At 40.8% G+C, this 9,370-nt stretch overlaps 1 long non-coding RNA gene across 1 annotated transcript; it reads left to right on the forward strand.

The window, feature by feature from the left end:
• Positions 1-4,278: 4,278 nt before the first annotated feature.
• On the forward strand, positions 4,279-7,141 carry LOC119262812. Its single transcript, XR_005129913.1, has 3 exons — positions 4,279-4,771; positions 5,013-5,144; positions 7,077-7,141. It is a non-coding gene; the product is annotated as an uncharacterized LOC119262812 (long non-coding RNA).
• The last annotated feature ends 2,229 nt before the right edge of the window (positions 7,142-9,370 follow it).

The raw sequence follows: 9,370 nt of genomic DNA on the forward strand, positions 1-9,370 counted from the left end.
ACAGTGTGGTTCTGTCCTTCCTCCAGACATTTGAACCTCCGAGGGAAAGTGTCAGCCCTGTGTACAAAGGTGAGATATCCTAGTGAAATACTCAACTGGTCTACTTTGACACTGCAGCTGTAAAAGTGGTCTGAGCCTGATCTCTTTCTTCGAATTCAGATTTGCATTATGTGTGACTGTGTGAACAGCAGGAAAACTGAATTTGGCTGTTTCAATTCAGATTGAGACCACTTTGATATGAACAACTGAATGGGGGGTATATCCAATATGCGGCAATGTGACCTCCGTCTGTACAGCAGGGTGGCAGTTCATGTGACCTTTACATCAGTAAAACTCTGTCTTCATCAAATTTTTAAATGCCTGTTGCTATGGATACGCTTCACATTTTCACTTGAGTGGACAAGTGCAGGTGATGTAAACAAAAAAGCCAGAGAGAAATCAAACGTACAGCTGGTGAAAATCACATTACCTAAAAAAAGGGAGAGAAATAAAAGTCAAAAGAGCTTCACACAGATCAAGTGGCTTTATCCAGTTGATAAATCTGGTACTTAAGCATTCTTAAAGGGGACTTCAACAGATTTTTCAAAATTTCTGTAAATGATTAAGATTAAACAGTAGTTAGTGGTGGTGATGGGAACCAGGGGTCACAGTGTCTACAGCACACATATAATCATCTTATTTACTATCATCATCGAACCTAAACGTTCTATATTTAATACTGCACCATTTTGCCTTAAAGCTATGAAGGTATTTTCTTTTTTTTTTACATGAAGTGGTTATAAATGCACTGCCTGATGACAGTGATTTACAGCAGCTTTGAGATTAAGTTTAGGACTAAGTTTAGTGCCATATTAAATATAACAATGTCTAGGTTTGATGGTGATAGTAAATAAGATGATTATATGTGCGTTGTAGACACGGTGACCCCGGTTCCCATCACCACCACTGTAATTAAAATCTTATTATTAACAATAACAATCACTACTATTAAATCTTAATTAATTAATCATACAGAAATTTTGAAAAATCAGTTGAAGTCCCCTTTAAGAATGCTTAAGTACCAGATTTCCACCAGATAAAGCCACTTGATGTGTGTGAAGCTCTTTTGACTTTTGTTTTTCTCTCTTTTTTCATTTTTTCTTCAAGTGACCGTGAGTTTGACCAGTTTGATTTCTCTCTCTCTTTTTTGTTTACATCGCCTGCGCCTGCTTGCTCGTCCACTAAAATGAAAATGTGAAGTGTGTCCATAGCAACAGGCATTTTAAAGGACGATGAAGACCGAGTTTTTTTGATGTAAAGGTCACATGAACTGGCCTCCTGCTGCTCAGACAGAGGTCGCATTGCCTCGTATCGGATATATCTCAGATTCAGTTGCATGTTGACGTCTGGTTCCTATCAGTACTGCTGTGAATAATTCTGACTCTGTAAGCTTCTTCAGAATGGAGCAGGTCACATCGAACCACTTTGAAGACCTTTGTTTCTTGACCATTTCATCATGGGCAAATTTTGAAAAATGGGTGGAGCATAATAATTAATAACCAACCATAATTAATAACCAACATCTGAACTAGTCCTAAACCACTCATTAAACCTTTACGGGTAACAGACCTTTCTCCAAATCATGAAACCTGACCACACATGGTCACTGCAGACGCAATGGGGACGCATGGAAATGTCAGCTGGAAGCGGTTCCACGTTTCACTGGAGACAGACGTAGTCACTCCTGCTGTCCATGCTGATTCATCTAGAGTGTATTTGAAGGTGAACGTTCCTCGTGTCACCAGTTCAGTTCTTCTGTTGTTTTTATAGAATGCTTTCTCTTTTGTAAACAGTGAATGAGGCGGGTCCTCAGAAGGTCAAGGTGACAGAGATGGCCGGGAGACGGGTGAGTCAGAGCCTTCAGCGGAGGATGGACAGGGATGAAGTGTCCACACTCATCCTGTGGTCATGTTCATCCACTGGCAACCTGCCCAAAGTTTTAGTAAATGTCAGAGGACGTGTCGTCCACACAGGGGCCTCTGATGACACATGGTCATAGACAGTGTCCTCATAGCCTTCCTTTTATTGTGTAAAGAACATTATGTGCTTGATAAAAATGCAGGACATGGTAGAAATGCAATATTGTGATAATCAACATTCTGACAGTGCAAAAAATGAAATGTTGAAATATTTTGGTTTTCTAACATAAATTACCATCAACACTGTAGTCCCAAATTTAAGAGTTGAAAGACTACGAGCACAATCATTTTTATTCAACACAATATGAAATCGTTTCATAAAATACAAATGAAATGAAAATGGTAATGGGCTGATTGTAATTTTTAGTTGTTAAACACTGAAAATAAAGTTAGAATAAAATTCTAATTAAAATCCAGAAGGCCTTGGACATCAAATGTGCAGATGAAATCACAAGACAGATATTCTGTCAAGAAATGACTGCGCAGTATACAGTACAGTAGAACAGTATATATCTTATCACTGTCACGACTGGCCCCTCCCAGTCCTGTCCATGTGTTCGTGTTGTTTTGGTTTAGCCCATGTGCATTTGTTTTGGTTTCCTAGTCCAGCCCCCTCATTTCATGAATCCATGTGGATTGTTTGTGTGATTCTAGTTTGTCTGTCATGTCTGCCCCCCAATCAATCCGTGTTGGCTCTATGACCCTGGACCATTTAGACCATGACTCTGGATTTGCCCATAATAAAAGTCGCTTATCTCCGCATACGCCTCCGCCTCCTTGCTCCGTGCGTTTCAAACACAAAATACTTGAAATATTGAACAAGCCCAATCTAATCTGTTTATTTTATGATATGAGAATAAGTCTGTGTAACGTCCAAACAGATTCAGATGCCCACAGTTGTAAAAACAAGAAGAGGCTTTACTGATAGTAACTCAAAAGTTCGTCATCAAAAAACAGGCATGGGTCAAGATCCAAAAACAACAATCAGGCAAACAGTCCAAAAGGGCAAGCAAGCAAAGTTTATTTATACAACACTTTTAACAGCAGGCGTTGTCACAAAGCTGCTTTACAGAACAATCAGTATTACAGAAAGAAAGAAAAGAGAAAATCCGGGTCCGAGCCCCCCTGAGCGTCGCCAGTGGCAACAGTGGTAAGGAAAAACTGCCTAAAAGAGGAAGAAACCTTGAGAGGAACCAAGACTCCTCTGGTCGACACCGGATAGCAAACATTATTAGTATAAAGTATTATAGAACAAAGCAGGAAAAACAGGTGGGCACTGGTTAATTTGATTAGTTTAGAAATATGCAGCTGCAGCAGCATCTGAGGGTGAGGACTGCACAGTGTTGTACAGCAAGAAGCTCAATGGTGGTCAAACCAGTCCAGAAGGCTGGTGAGCAGTGGCGCCCGATCAAGGCAGAAGAGGCAGCAGCATCAGACGCAGAGGATGGGCAGCTGTTCAACTCGGCAAAGAAAGGAAGAAAACACCGAGTTAACTCTGTAAAGAGTGACTGGCCACAGATTACAGTATAAGAGAGCAGCAGAGACTCCAGCAGGTCTAGATCTGACAGGGAAGACTAATCACCAAAGCCTCGACTATACAAATAAGTTTTTAGCCTAGACTTAAAAACTGAGACCGTGTCTGAGTCCCGAACATTAACAGGAAGATTATTCCTAAGCTGGGGGGCTTTGTATGAACAAGCTCTTCCCCCTGATGTAGCTTTATTAGTTCTAGCTACCAGTGGTGAGCAGCACCTTGGGAAAAGGCACAAAGTCAGAACAACAAGGCAAAGGTCACACACGAGAAATACAGAACAGAATAAACGCTGAGCTGAGTTTGTCATGTGAACATAAACACAGGTGATAAGTATTAGTATTCAGGAGTATGAGATCACTGATAGGAGTCACATGAGGAGCCAGGTGACCTCCCGGAGAGTTCTGGGAAGTTGAGTCCAGGTAAGTGTTGTTGTCTGTAGTCTGTGTGGCAGTCCGGTGATCTCCCAGAGGGTTCTGGGAGACAGAGTCCGAATCTAGGAGGATGCATGACAGTCTGACTGTCATATATAGAACAACTACATGACTCACAATTATTATTATGACAAATGACTTATCAAATGATTGTGTAAATAGTGTCAAAATATTTGGCAACACTTTCTATTTAGCCTAGACCTAAACCTATCCCTAGCCCTTGTCTGTCAATGAAACCTAATCCACACCTAATGCTAATTCTAACTCTCCAACCTAAAAAAAAAACTAAACCTAACCCTAAACCTTCAATATAAAACCTAAATCTAACCCTAATGCTTCAATATAAAACCTATAACTAACCCTAAATCTAACCATAGTACTTAAACATGAAACCGAATCCTAATTCTAACCTCAATCCTTCATTCTAAAAGCTAAATCTAATCTTAAACCCAACCATAAATCTTCAAACTGAAACCTAACCCTAACTCTAAACTCAACCCTTCAACCTGAAACTGAAACCTAACCCTAAGTCTAAACTCAACCCTTCAACCTGAAACTGAAACCTAACCCTAAGTCTAAACTCAACCCTTCAACCTGAAACTGAAACCTAACCCTAACTCTAAACTCAACCCTTCAACCTGAAACTGAAACCTAACCCTTCAAACTAAAACCTGGATCTCACCCTGAGCTTAACCCTTCATCTTAAAATTAAACTGAATCTAACCCTGATCTTAAAATCTGTCCTTCACCCGTGACGATATGACGTTCTCTGACTTTGTGTCTCCTGCTTTCAGTTTTCGTCCAAGCTGCTGGCCGATGGATGTGACGCCGGCTTCCTCAGGGAGAAAGTGAGCTCATTATGGCCTGAATTTACTGCGTTTACTGTGTGTTTAGCTCTGAATCCCCCTCATCTACATTCATCTTCAGAGGTCTTGGACGCCTCTTTACAGAATCCCTTCTTTTTTCCTTCCAGAAATAAGGAGAGATGATGAAGTGGAGTGTAATAGAGAGAATAAGGATCTGGCGCCCGTGCTCCCTCCCTCTCTCTCTCTCTCTCATTCTATTTTTGTTCTCTGTTTCTTTTCCCAGTGAGAGGAGAGTGGAAGAGGAACAGTCCTGCCTCGTTCAGCTCTCCCTCTGAAACCCTGGCAGACTTACTGTACGGGAATACAAAGCGTGTGTTTGACTGCACACTGACAGGCGGTAAAGGGAAGAGGCCAGGTGAGCCGCTCTGTCTGCTGTAGAGGAGAAAAGCCTGGCAGTTGTGTTTACCTGTGGGTTTTTCAATGAAAGGAAATTTCACCAAATTTTCAGAACAATTCAGTCTTTGAGATGGAAACGAAGTCATTCAGAGTGGTTTGACGTGCAATGGTTCATTGTGCGCTCTTAAAAAGTTGGTTCTTTAAGGGTTCTTTAGTGAAGAAAATGGTTCTACATAGAACCATGAGCACTCAAGGAACCTTTTGCATAATTAAAGGGTTCTTTGCATCATGAATGGTTCTTTGTAGATGTTTCTAAGTAGCACTTTTTGTGAGGAGTTCTTTATAACATCCAAAAGGGTCCTGCTATAGGTAGCATGTCAAGCTTGTAACATCAGAAGAACCCTCTTTGGTGCTATATAGAACCGTTTTTTATATAGAACCCTTTATTCATGCAAAGGGTTCATTGAGTGTTCATGGTTCTATACAGAACCATTTTCCATGCTAAAGAACCCTTGAAGAACCGTCTTTTTTTTTAAATGTAGAGAAACATATCGACACTGACATGAACACTCAAAGAACCCATTTCATGATCAAAGGGTTCTTTGCATGGTAAAATGGTTCTTCAGACTGATGTAGAATGTGTACATGTTTCTAAATAGCATTTTTTGTAAAGGGTTCTGTATAGCGCTAAAAAAGGGGTCTACTATGGTTAGGATGTCAAGCTTGTAGCAATAGAAGAACCTTTTTTGGTACTATATAGAACTGTTCTATATAGAGCCCTTGAAGAACCATCTTTTTTAAGAGTGTAGAGAAACGATTTCTTCACGCAGTGATAGGAACCAGAGGTCACAATGTCTACACACTTTAAAAGATGGTTCTTTAAGGGTTCTTTAGTTAAAAAATGATTCTATATAGAACCACGGACACTTAAAGAACCTCTTTGCACCATGAAAGAGCTCTTCAGATTGATGGAGAATGTGCTGTAGATGGATCCATATAGAATCTTTTTGAAAAGGGTTCTATAGAGCACCAAAAAGGGCTTGTCTATTGTAACAAGCCTGACAACATAACAATAGAAGAACCCTTTTTGGTGCTCTATAGAACCCTTTTCAAAAGGTTCGGTATGGAACCATCTGCAGCACATTCTCCATCAATCTGAAGAGCTCTGTCGTAATGCAAAGACCCCTTGAATCATAGAAAGGGTTCTCTCAGTGTATTGGTTCTATATAGAACCATTTCCTTACTAAAGAACCTTTGAAGAGGCATCATTTTTCAATTATTACCCTCTTAAAATCTCAGGCTTAAAATTACATCCTAAGGCTTTTCGCTCAGTAACTACACTGTTAGAAATGAAGGTTCTGTGCAGGTACATTTCTTGCTCATCAAGGTATAAACAGTGTAAATGGTCCCTCAAATGTCCAGCAGTGGTCTTAAGGTCTGATTGTGAACCTTAAATCAGTTTTTCCAGGTGAAAAGTTCGTATTGGTATCGTTTGATACCCGAATGTTTTAAAACAGAACAGTAGAATAAAATCCTGGAGGCGAGGCTTTGAACATAATATTTCAGTGGATGATGCTTCAGTTATGTTCCCTGACTGAAGGTACTGAGATGCACCCTTGAGGGAACCACCCCAGTGATGGATTTGTACCTTTAATTCTGAGAGTATATGTGAAAAATGAAGGCAAACTGGCTGTTATTCTTTAACTACAGCTGTTTATAATAGAAGTTACATACCTGCTGTTTGGTCCGGCCCATTTAAGAGGTTCATGTTAAGATGAGGCTAATATATAAACCGTGCTGTTAGGTGAGTGAGGAATTAACACGCGTGCCTTTAGGGCTTGAATTAGTAATGTCAAAATGTTACTGGGTGGTTGTTTAAGGTCCTGGTGATTAATCACAATAACATTATCACGATTCTGATGCTTGTTGGTTTGATCTGCCTCTCACTCAGCCCGTATAAGAGCACCGTCAGTCACGCTGTACGACTCAGATCTCCCACCCACCTCACATGTTAAGGTAAGATCATGAAACTTGGAACATGGACTCTGTTGGTCTGCAGTTAATGTGAAACTATGCCAGTTACTGATCCCTCTAGGAGGCAAATACAATCGTGTGCAAAGCCCCTGTTGAATTGCATTTGGATGGTTTGATGAAGCTGAGTGCACTGTAACTCCCCCAGACAGACACCAACGTGAAAAAAAAGTCAAACAACTAACATGTGATTAACTGGAAGTTGGAAAAAGTTAAGTATGCTGTGAGGGGGTCCTCACATGACTGTACATACCTATGTTTGCATAGGGTCACACGGGGGCAGGCCTGCTCTATAACTTTTCAGTCTGTGGTCACTTCAATCGAATGTTCCTGATGTCATTCCCCAGTTTCCGCTTACATTTCCCAAAGCTTTAGTGGGCCTGCTGGCCATGCTAACATTATTCCTCCTAATACCCTGCAGTCATGGACTGGAGGTTGGGGAACCAGTCCTGTTCAATCCCCTGAGCTGACAAAACGTGACTGAGGTGTCCTTGAGCAAGAAACCTAACCCACCGCTCTGAACAAGTGTGCTCACTGCCCCTAGTGTGTGTGTTCAGTAGTGTGTTTGTGGTGTTTCACTTCACGGATGGGTAAAATGCAGAGGTGAAATTTCCCCATTGTGGGACTAATAAAGGGCCCCTTAAACGTCCACATTTTCAGCTTTGTGATATTAGCTTTCCTGCTTGTCATGGTTGCCTAAAAGCAACATTATCCTTTTTACTGAATGGCTAAAGGAAGAAATGGAAGCTGAAAACAGAAGATAGGACCCCACTGGGGGTTACTTAAATAAAATAGACCTGATTATGAACTTCAAAAACATTTTAAAAATGTGTGTAGGGGTCTTTCTGGTGTGTGTTGCCTTGAGGCAACATTGTGCGACAATGAGAAGAAATGATATAGAGCTGTGTTCCCTGAAGTGGTGAGACCTGGCTATATCCGCTCCATTATCGCAGTGTTGCTTCTAGGCAACAAACATATTTCTGTAATTTCTCATAACAATAAGAAAAGAAACTCAATGTTAAAGAAGAGGTTAAAATGTCCCACTAAGGGCGTTTTCACACTTGGGCCGTTTCAGTGTCTGAAGTGGACTCGCTGAGGGGAGCAGCAGGCAGGTCTGGGGGTTCTTCTCGTCACCTGATAGGTTGGATTTATCAGAGAACGCTGCTCACTTGGCGAGCGCTGTGCACACCGTGAGTGCTGTGAAAGGGGTCCAAGTACTAATGGAGTTGTGGTCTGAACAAGAAGTGGTCTGAGATCTCAAAGGACCGGAAAGAAAACTGAGTCCTCTTTATAGTTCACTTAGGCCATTTGCAGTTGGTTAAATCGGTTCGGTTCTTTTAAAACAAACTATATGTGAAAATACTGTAAGAGACAGTATGTCTAAATACATGCTTTATTGACTTACTCAAACTCTTCCCTTTATTCTTATCCCTATTGTTGCCTTAAAATATCTATTATGTTATTTCAAAGTGAGGACAATGAGTTTGTTGCCCTGAGGCAACACTGTGCAATAGAGGGTTAAGGAAAATCATTAAACTAAGTTTGCCACCCCTGTCCTAAAGTTTTGACAGTGTTTAATGATTTTAGTAATTGCATCAAGTTAAGATGCTTCTGTCATTGTTTTTTTCTTGTCTACAGTTAAGATAATGAATTTAACAACTGTTTTTTATAGCTACTGTCCTAACCCAAGTTGTCCTGCTGACTAAACAGATAAGATTTAAGATCAGAGTTAGAGTTTTCTGTAATATTGTCCCAGAATCATAGCTATGGTAGGCCTGGCTTCCAAATGAGGAGGCCTAGGCCCCCACAGCCCTGCTGTAGTTTTCCATCTGGGGCTTTACTGAAGAAATATCTCATATCCTAAATCTTATCTTAGCTGTTTAGTCAAACTGACAACTTCAGTATGGATAAGAGTTGGGATATTTCTGTAATATAGCCCCAGGCTGGTGGGCCTGGCTTCCAAGTGAGAGGGCCTAGGCCTTGCAGCCCCCCCGTAGTTATTTTTATGAGACAAACACAAATTTGATAATCAATATTTTTTACAGAGAAAAGAAAAAACGAAGTTGACAGACATGCGGAGAGATGAAGGTAAGATTTCAGTGTTTCTCTGAATCCTAGTAGACAGCTAATTGACTGACAGAGGGCAAACTCAGGGCTCCTCTGTGAAAGTAGGTGGAACAAGCCTCCAGCTGAAGGCCACAGCAAGGTCAACCA

The sequence above is a fragment of the Pygocentrus nattereri genome, chromosome 3, assembly GCF_015220715.1.
Source record: "Pygocentrus nattereri isolate fPygNat1 chromosome 3, fPygNat1.pri, whole genome shotgun sequence".
NCBI classification, from domain to species: domain Eukaryota; kingdom Metazoa; phylum Chordata; class Actinopteri; order Characiformes; family Serrasalmidae; genus Pygocentrus; species Pygocentrus nattereri.